The 10,000-nt window shown below is 43.0% G+C and overlaps 1 protein-coding gene across 5 annotated transcripts in view; it reads right to left on the bottom strand.

The window, feature by feature from the left end:
• Nucleotides 1-10,000, bottom strand: part of LOC118510336 (potassium voltage-gated channel protein Shab) — an 88,674-nt gene that overhangs the window by 28,772 nt on the left and 49,902 nt on the right. The gene's annotated exons all lie outside the window — the stretch shown is intronic.

The raw sequence follows: 10,000 nt of genomic DNA, 5'->3' as shown, positions 1-10,000 counted from the left end.
TTACGTGCGAACAAAATGGCGATGACCAGTCCGAAGTCATCGCCACCGTTTAAATGCGCATGAGGAAACTATCTGACAGGAGCATTTGGTTTTGCTTTTCTTTTTTTTAGATATGGAGCAAATGTGCACAGCAAACCGTCGTCACACATCTAGGCACTTTTACACAACACTATGGACAATTACATTTACAAAAATAATACACATACAAACAAACGCACACGCACGCACAAAAATTAAGATTACAATTAAAAAAAATGACAAACACCCATTTTGAAAACGGGGAAAATGGTCATCCAATTTCCCAGGGTGCTAGAGAGAGAGATAGATTCTCTGAGCCGCGAAGTTAAAAAAGAGTGGTGCTGCAGTTGCTGCTGTTCTTGTATGTTTATCATACACATTGTATTGGGAAACGAGAGCATCGTTTCGGCAATGGACGATCGCAAAATGTGAGGATGGTATGGTTGTGGGATAGCTGGTCGCGGGAATAGGAAGCACAGTCTGGAGGAGTAACCCCGACAAATCTGCACAGGGCGTGAACTGAAAATATTGCTACCCACTACTAAGGACTCTACTGTGGAGTAAGATACGAGCTTAAGAAAATGAAGAGTAATTAAGAAGAGAAAAGTATATCAAGCATCAATCAGCCAGGAATGTTCTACGCAAATAAAATATAGATTGCAAAAAACCTGTTTGTCTTTCATAAATTCTTCTTAATCTTCCCTCGTCTTGTAGCCTCGCAGTTGATAAACATATAAATCAACATTCTTGCATCAACAACTCACCCCGTGCATAAAACTTTCAACAGTAATGTTAGCTTTTCGCCAAAAAAAAAAAAATCCCTTCTCTTTTCGACCTAGATTATCCTGGTCGAACCTTGGCCGAAGAGATGGACGCTTCTTAGACACACAACAGCAAAGAAGAAGAACCACCGCTTGAAAGAAATGGGAGAAGCTTTCAAAATATTCTAAAGTGGAATAAATTTAAAGTTTGCTTCGTAATTAGCAAATTAGCCCCAAAAAGTCGGGCTCAAGGTTCCTTTGTGCAAGACGGTACGTTGAAGGCAGGCTGCAAGACAACCTGGCCTGGGTCTAGGGTTTGCAAGGTTGCTAGTAAACTGTGAAGGTTTGAAGGTGGACGGCAAGAACCTGGGATATCTTAACGTCTCGCCGAAAGGTTGCATTAGAGTGATAATCTGAAAAACGATTTCGGGCAAGATCGTAAAACATGTTTACTGCTTGAAAAATTAAAACTCCCCGTACGCCGCTTGGCCGCTTTCTAGGCCATCGATGGAAGAGGCACTTCGGTTCTGTTCTGTGTGTAGTTTTGGGGACTTTTGCTAACTTCGGGGAGCAGTGCCTGGGAGAGGGAATTTAATTCAAGTCTAGCGTGCATTCTATGCGTTAGCTTTAGACAGTGGAATGGAAACGTCTTGCTAAGAGTGTTAGACAACTTTGAAAGAATTTCGTTAACTGAAAGCATTTCAACTAGATCGTACCAAATATGGCCTTGGAGCACGTCATCCGTCAAACAGAAATATTGTATGACTCATTTAAAACAATTCAAATCACGTGATGAACAATTCATCCACCGCAAAGCGCCACTTAGAAACGGCCTGTCAAAGAATGGTAACGATCGTTCGCGAGATCTTTGTATCTTAAATTATCGATTAGCACTTTCCCTCCACGCGGCGCCACATCCAGCCACAAGCCGTGAGATTTCGTTCCGCTATCGATACCGGAAATTGTAAACATTCAGTAGATCGGACCGTACCCCTGGGGTGTGCCGGGAATGGCCGCAATCATGTAGCTCTTGTTCGATCAGAAATTCGATCGACTGCTGCCAAGGGGAAGATGGGCCTGGCGGATGCTTGCAGCCCCCCCATGTCGAAACAAAATATAAAAGTAGCTAATAGGTATCGGATGGACCGGTCGGTGTACGGTGGACCGGTCGAGCCGTCGGAGCTAACATAAATATTTACATACTAATTAGCCATTAGCTGCACGCGACGCGAGTCACCGTATCGTACTGGGCGGCGGCGTCGCTCATTGCTTGGGCTTGGCGCGTGAATATCTGGTGGGGTGTGCGGTGCGGGATGATGCTGGGATAATGCGTCTCCATCGAGGTCGGTTTAACAGGTGGTGGATCTCGTGGTACGCATACCGGATTCCATTTTTTGTTGTTGCTGAACCGTGAGATCGATCATATTAAAATGATTGACGACAAACACACCGAGATGCGTTAGAAAAGATTCTGACTCACTCTAAAGTAAAGGATGAATTCCGTGTTATTCCTATCCGTCCCTACAAATACTTGCATTGGGAACAATCCTCAAATGACCAGTTAACGCTATTTATTGCCTCAATGAGAGTCCCGATAAATCGATAAATAGCACAAGAGAACAGAATGGGCACCCATTAGTCGGTTAGTTGCCGGTGGGTCAATTTATCGGTACATGATTTACGTGTGGGCTAGCGAGTGGACAATAGAGACGGTTTTCTTAATTGATTCGGTCGACCGTTATCTTAATGGACATCAATGCGCGGCCATTACTCATGTAAATTTCACGCCGGAAGCAATAATGTAGCGCCTGGACTGGATTTGACGCAGAATAAACCCGAGAAACGCCCAGCATAATAGCATTGAGTTATTTTTGTTCGATTTTAACCGCTCATGCAACGGTCAGAGCGAATAGTGGAGTCAGTAACGGTGCGGCTCATTAAAACGCGGGGGTACGGTTTGGGTTCAAATCTCGACCCTAGATTCTTCAGATTTTTCTCCAAAACACTTTTCATTGATAAATAAGACTCACAGTTTGTGATTTCGGGGTTTGTTGTTACCTATTTAATATTAGGAAGCAATACGGCCAGGCCGTTCTTTATGAATAAAAAAAAAAAAAATTTAATATTAGAAATTATAATAAAAATACTTTAAGAAAGCTTTTACAGTACAGTACGTAAAAATTATACAGCAAGCGGTTATTTACAACGGAACAATTGCAAATATATTCCAACACAATTTTGTAAGCATATATAACGGAAAACAAAACACATTTATATACATAAAACATAACATTTAACAGCGTACATAAACCCATCTTGTGCAGAAAGTTTTCTTTTTGTTGCTACTATACAAAGGAGGTGTTTTATTCCGATTAGACATTGTGTGTAAGTGTAAGCCATAGTAAGTAATGCTTGAAGTGGTTTTGTCGTATTTTGATTCAGTTTTGTCCATTTAATGAGCTTGGTCAGAAGCGAAACCGAGTAAAGGAAAAAGCGAGCACAACTAACGAAAGAAACGGTGTTCTAATGGAAGAAAACGATTGCATTGAAGCTGGTCTTAAATAGTTTAACTTTTTTTTCCGGGAAAACAGGAAAGAGCGTATGTTGAAGTGATGGGAATGTAAGCTGCCTGATGGCATTTATAAGTCATAGGCTTTTGATAAGAGTGTTTTCTCAGTTAAGGAGAGCAGAAAGTGATTATTGTAATGAAAGATATGTATTTTCTAGCATCGACCAAGGAAAGGCAAAAAAGGTACTGTATTGTAAAACCCTGTTCGTAATCGAGGCTGGTCGTGCTAGGCCTAGGTTTGTGTTTGTGCCGGCGATTCTTAAGATTGACCTCAGCCGTAAATTATATCTACACGAAAAGGTAAGATCGCGCCACTATCAAACGAACCCCTTTTCAGTGAACGGATTTTGGTTTCGGGGAAAAACCCATTTGGTGTACTGTATCGTTGTATTAGTAGTGGTAAAGGGTAAGAGTGTTGTTGGTTTGGTGGTAGAAGTAACATTAATTGGATTTCATTCTACCTCCTACCAAAAACCCCCACCCACGGTAAGTTATTACATCCCTGAGTAAGTAGTTAGAGTAGTATGGCTGGTTCTCTTCACCGCTTCGGTTATTAATTGTTTCTGTTTTTTCTTCTCTCTGTGTCGTCAACTGATGTTTGAATTGGTTTGAATTGGTGGGTAGTTGGGTGGGCAGGGTGGTATGTTCGAGAGAGGGATAGCAGCAGAGTGGATAGCATAGAGCAGGGTATATGTGTGTGTTCTGTATGAATAGTAAGTTGTGATTTTGTTTTTGTTTGTTCTTCTTTTTCTCACCACTAACACACAAAGAAAACCAATCTTTAGTAATCGGATATCGCAGTCAGTATAAAAAACACTCTCTCTTGGTGAGTGTGTGTGTGTGTCTTTGTGTATACTGTACGGCAGTCAACAAATAGAAAACTTTTCAACATTGCATAATTATGGCTCTAAACAGCAAAAATACACATACGCAAAACACACATACATAACAACACACTTGCACGCAAAAACGTAAAACAAAGGGAGAGTGAGCGTAAGGAATGAAAGGAGAGGGATTTTTTAAACAAACTAGAGAGAGAGGGGGAAAGAGAACGCACGAGCAAGAGAGAGAGAGAAAAGAAGAGATAAAAGAAGATTTTTTCCAACAAATAATTTCAAAGGGCTTTATTGTGAACTATAATAGGACCAAACCAATCAACAGAAGAAATTAAAGAGGATGTACTGAAAATCCTTATGAATTATTAGAATCTTTTTTAGAAAAACTTTTAATAAGCTCTGCTTAAGAAAAAATGCGTTATGTAACTATTTGTCCAACCCAAGCTGAGTCGGAAAAATATTAAAAAAAAAGACATTACGATTATTTGGGCCTGAACTTGAAATTGGATTACAGAAAAGAAGGGGGAATGCATTAAACAAAATTTTGCCCACCAGGCAAAAAGGTATTAAGATAAGGTGAAAATTAAGCTTCCTTATCTAAAAAACCCAAACGCATCGGAGGAAGGTTTTTAATTGGGATTTGGGACGGAGCAAAACCAAACTCAAATTTGAAACATCGAAAAAAGGGAAGAAGAAGATAAAAACGACAAAGTGGAAACTTATTTGCCTACGAGAGAGGTTGTGAAAATGAATGGTTTGTAATTTTCTAACATTTTTCTACCAAATGGAAAGAGGGGCGATGGTGTTCTAAGGGCGGAGAGGTTCAAAAGTAAATCGGAACAAAACAAAAAAATCAACCGGAGAACAAGGAACGTATTACAACTCTTAAACAAACGAACATATCTGATGGCGAAACCAAAAACCTAGAACGTAAGGAAAACTCATTCCAATCGGAACCGGTTGTGGGTCTACAGCAAAAGGGTACAGCAAAATAGGGGAAAGCTAGGGGAAAGCCGGGGCTCGAGAGGGCAAATGGAACACGAGAGGATCATTTCCGGATATGTGTGTGTGTGAGAGAGTGGAGAGGGGGATTAGGATTATCTTTAGATGAAGTACTTTTCGTTTCGTTCCTTTTGCTTTTTTTTTCTCGCATCGAAACATGGGAAGAAAACTGACCAAAACTTGCACAGCACAAGGAAATCCGGAACGTTCCCGCTTCGTGGTGTGGCTGCCTTGTTCCCATTCCTTTGTCTCCCGACCGAGCGTTGGTGTGTCCTGGGTTAGCTTTTCCAGACTATGGCTTTGGAAAAATTGGAGTTTTTGTTCCCCTGCCGAGCTGTTGTTGCTGTGGATGGAAAAGCTCTCCCTGCGGACAAGTGGGATGATGGAAAATGGGGGAAACACAGGACGGGAACAAATCGCCACATTTCTGCGGGAAGTTTTGCGAAGAAAAGCAGCACCCTGCTCGTCGCCGCCGCCACCCCTCGTCTGTTTGTCTTCACGGTGGGTATTGAAGATGCCGCCATGCAACTGGTAGCATGCACCACCAAACGGGGGAAAACAGCGAGCGCCGCCGAGCTGGCTGCTTTTCCCCGGATTTCCACAGCCCATCCGTAGTTGCGGGAAGGGTGGCCGACACCTTTTGCGTTCCGGGTGTCGGCCGGATTGGGCCATGCGCTTGTCTCGATAGTACACAAAGTTTTCGTCGTCAACAGAGGATTCTACAGCACGCCTGCCGCCTGGTCGTATCGCGTTTGCCCATTCCGAACGGTGAGAAAGTTTGATAGAATTGCTATAGCACATGTAGTCTGTCGTATGATGAGCGTGTTGTGGGTAGTTGTGGTTTTTGTTGGCCCTTTTTTGGCACTACCGAAGCTGAATCGCGCTGCCTTATCTGGTATCGCCTCCCCCCCCCGAACGGCGAGGACGATGGCGCCGACGACGATGATGAAGCAGTATTGGCGACCCACCCCTTCCTCAAGAAGTGTGTGAGGGAGTTGAGGATGCGGGTGCACCAACAACACGCCAGGACGGGTCGCCCGGCGGTCGCTTGATGATGGTTTTGACGAGGGGTTTTAGCACGGCTAAGCACTTTTATGCTCTGGAAATCTTACGGTTTTAGTAGTTATGGTGGCAAACCGGAAATAATGAAGGATGGTACTTCCAGCCACGAACGAAAAAAAACAACAGAAGAAAAGTCTCCCACCCCCTGGTGAAAACCCCAACAAGTCTCAAAACATGTACAGAAGGAGGGGGTGGTGTTGATGGTGGAAGGTGACAGTATATCAACAAGGATGGATGGGGTGAGGAATCAACAAGAAAGCAAACAAACAAAACAATGATCCCCACATGGATGTATGAAGGTATGAAAGTCAACGGAAAACAATTCAAAATCATACCCAAACCAAGAGTGTGTAGCGCGGAGGCATCGAAAGGGAAAAGAAAAACCTCAAAGAAAAACCATGTACAACATCGAGCGAAATACATCCACGCACACAATTTACAGCGAATGGCTTGTTTTCAGGATGTTGTTTTGCGTGTACGAGAAGGTCTCAGAATGGCACAGGGCGTTTTGGGGGTTTTAATATTAAAAAGAAAGAATAAAATGGTGTAACACGTGTGAGATGGTAAGTTTTCGAGTACAGAAAGGAAATAATTAAAAGGGCAGAGAAAAATCAAGCTCCCAGTGACAGCATAATGTGACAGCTTGATAATTGATGGCCACGTGGATGGGCGAATTGAATAATATGGTGAGCGCGTGTGTGTGTGTATGAAGATCGGTGCAAAAAGATACGATGAAGGCGTGATAAAGATCGCAGCTTCACAACATTAACTGTTATCGGTATTGGTTTTGCGGCAGTGGCCGCCATTAACCATGCTGATGTTGGCCTTTTGTTGATTGAAACCATTTTCGGAATGGCGCCATGTTTAAACATGGGTTGTTTTTTTTTCGCCGTCGCAGAAAATGGCGTCAATCAACCGATAGTACAACACAACAACATTCGTTACACAACATTTACCATCGAAAAGCCACAATTTTATAGTTAGTATACCATCGAATTAGATTAAGTTAGTCGATTTTTTTTTGTTCAGTACAGTTCCGTATGCTTGTTTGTCTGTGTGAGCGTTGTGTTTGATCAGACAACTGGTTTTTGTTAATTAGTAGAACAATTATGACAGACGGTTTTTGACATTGCCTTAATGCAACACCAATGTTGTACGTACAATTAACAATAAGAAAACAACATAATTCCATAAATATCGAAACAATAAACAATAATTGAGCTTCAGCTACAACAGTCAGCACAATATTGATGCGTTACAGTAAGGGTAGACGGTTGAAAGTAAAATTAATTCATTTTTTTTAAAGTCAATAAAGAAAGAAGATAAGAATAAGAAACTTTCTCTTGTCCAAACATAACAGCGTCTTACGAATATCAATATCAAATCATAGTCATTATCGGCGAAGCTCTGTCTACGTCCCATTCGTCTCGCTCGTAACGTAGAATTGTTCAACACAAAAGCAAGTCTTCGCCGTAAATAAAACATGTAAATGAAAAAAAATATCCTCAACAAAACAACACAACATAAAAATAGTATTTTGTTTTGCTTTCTAGAGCTTATGTGTTCGTGTAAATTGTTGGCCATTTTGTGTTCGACACACAGTAGAATTTACCAATCCTTTCGATGGTAACCGTTGCACCGGTTCAAATTCAAACAAAGTAAATGAATGCAAAGATAACGAAAGAACGAATGAACCGATTGATGATGGAATGGGTATGATTATTATCGGAACTCACTGTTACTTACGCTACCAATCGCGCGCTGGTGAAACAAAACGTTTGTGATCAATTTGTCACTCGGCACTCGGTGGCGGACAGCTTCCGCTAGAAAGCACAAGCTAAACCTAACCTATTTCTGTCAAGATAGTGCGCGTGTACTAGCGCTGGGTTAAGGCGACAACAGGGCTACGGCAATGATAATTTATCGCTAATAATGAACACGATCGGCCCCGGCCACGATACTTCCTCCCGGACGGAGCGTTCCTGGAAGAAAGCATTCGGTTGGACAGCAATGTTCGTCAAACAACCAACTTCCGTTACCCCGAACCGGACCGGACGCCATGATGAGCGTCCAGCGAGCTAAAGTGATCGATGAAGAGCGTCTTGCCCCGGTGAGCATCATTAGTTTAGCGACACGCAACAACATTCGCAACCACATCGGGTTACGCCGAGGGTCGTGGAAAACCCGGTACGCTTTATGCAACAAATGTGCCCACTTTGGAATTAATAGTTGGATACGAGTGGTCGGAGGGGCAAGACAACGTGGAGGAGTCCATCCACTGCCCAGTAGATGGTAGTCATTAATTATTCACGCCGTTTCCTGGCTCCAGGACTTTTTCTGGAACTCGCGAAAGGGCACAGTTTTGCCCTCTGTCTTGCCAACTGCTGCCGATTCATTCGGCGATAGATTCATTAGTCATAATCGTCCGAAAGGGAGCACATCGAAGCAGTTTCTATTAACTGTCGCCAACGGAAGCGGACGCCACCAGCCATTCACGACCGGACACCGGTTCATTCAGACTTTCTAGGCAAGTACTAGGGCACCGTACGGACGCTCTGTCAGAAGCAAAAAGGTGGATGTCATCGATTGGACGAGAACGTGTAGGTCTCCCTCTTTGGAATCGAAGTTGTACCCGATACGGAACGCGTTCCGATTCCGACTTAAGAAGGACCGGAGGGCGTTTGGGAAACGGATGGAGCCTTACAAATGTCGAGAGTATCGTCGCCAGTGCTATTAATAATTCATTTATCTTCGTTAGGTGGCTTCGTTTCGTTTGTGGAGGGCAACGAGTGAACGCTAATAGGAGCCAGGGCTCGCAGTTCTCGGAAGCGGCTGTGGAGCACATAAAGCGAACCAGTTTCTCGACGAAATAATGCTTCCTGTTTTAATGATGAGTGTATGAGGCCGTTGTGAATGATCATCGAGGATTTGAGATTGGGCTGGACGGGAACGAAGAAAAAATCGTACCATACCAAGTAGAGTGTAGAATTTTACAGCCATTTTTAAGGCCAACAGCGTATAATGGCTTCGGCAATTTAGTAAATGAACGCTCACACTCTCTGCATGGTGATTAAGTGGCCTGTACGTATGAATTCTTTAATAAAATCAACCAAGGCAAGGATTTCCAATTACTCAACTCAGTAATTGGACCGGCTGAAAGTTCCGGGTAATGAAATTGTTGATTTATTGGCACGTTTTTCAAATACGTCCAAAAGCATTAACAAAATTAACACCTGCATTCGAAAGGCACCTCCTAGGCTCGCCTAGGGAAATAGCATTTTTAGCTAGAATTTGAATTAATAACATCATACCCTCGCCATCTCGCTTTGAAGAGTGGTTTGGTTGAACTTTTTTTTTAAATAGTGGCATCATCAAATGGAGCTCTCTATTATCCCTGGAGACTGTCGTGCTATTGTCACATCGAATGGAAAGCATCACTGCCTCAGCCAATCACCGTGAGCGCTTCGGAGAACGGGGATGGGTTAGTTGGGCAGCGTTGGGCTGCCCTGAAAAGTTAAATAGTCATTCAATCCACTCAACGACGGTGCCAATAGCTGCACGTGCACTTAGCCCCCTGTACTTAGCCAACCATTACGGTGCCGCCACCGAGCACCACATTCAACATTCAAATCGGATAAGGCCACTTTAGCGATTACTAATCCGGGCGCGTAATTCGATCAACTCACTGCCAACTGGGTCGTGCTGTAACAAAAGACACCGGGGCTGTAGAAGGAAGCAGTGGTCTGACAGAG

The sequence above is a fragment of the Anopheles stephensi genome, chromosome 3 (assembly GCF_013141755.1).
Source record: "Anopheles stephensi strain Indian chromosome 3, UCI_ANSTEP_V1.0, whole genome shotgun sequence".
Classification (NCBI taxonomy): domain Eukaryota; kingdom Metazoa; phylum Arthropoda; class Insecta; order Diptera; family Culicidae; genus Anopheles; species Anopheles stephensi.
The sequence above is the reverse complement of the archived record's forward strand: the minus strand, read 5'-3'. Positions and strand labels throughout refer to the sequence as shown.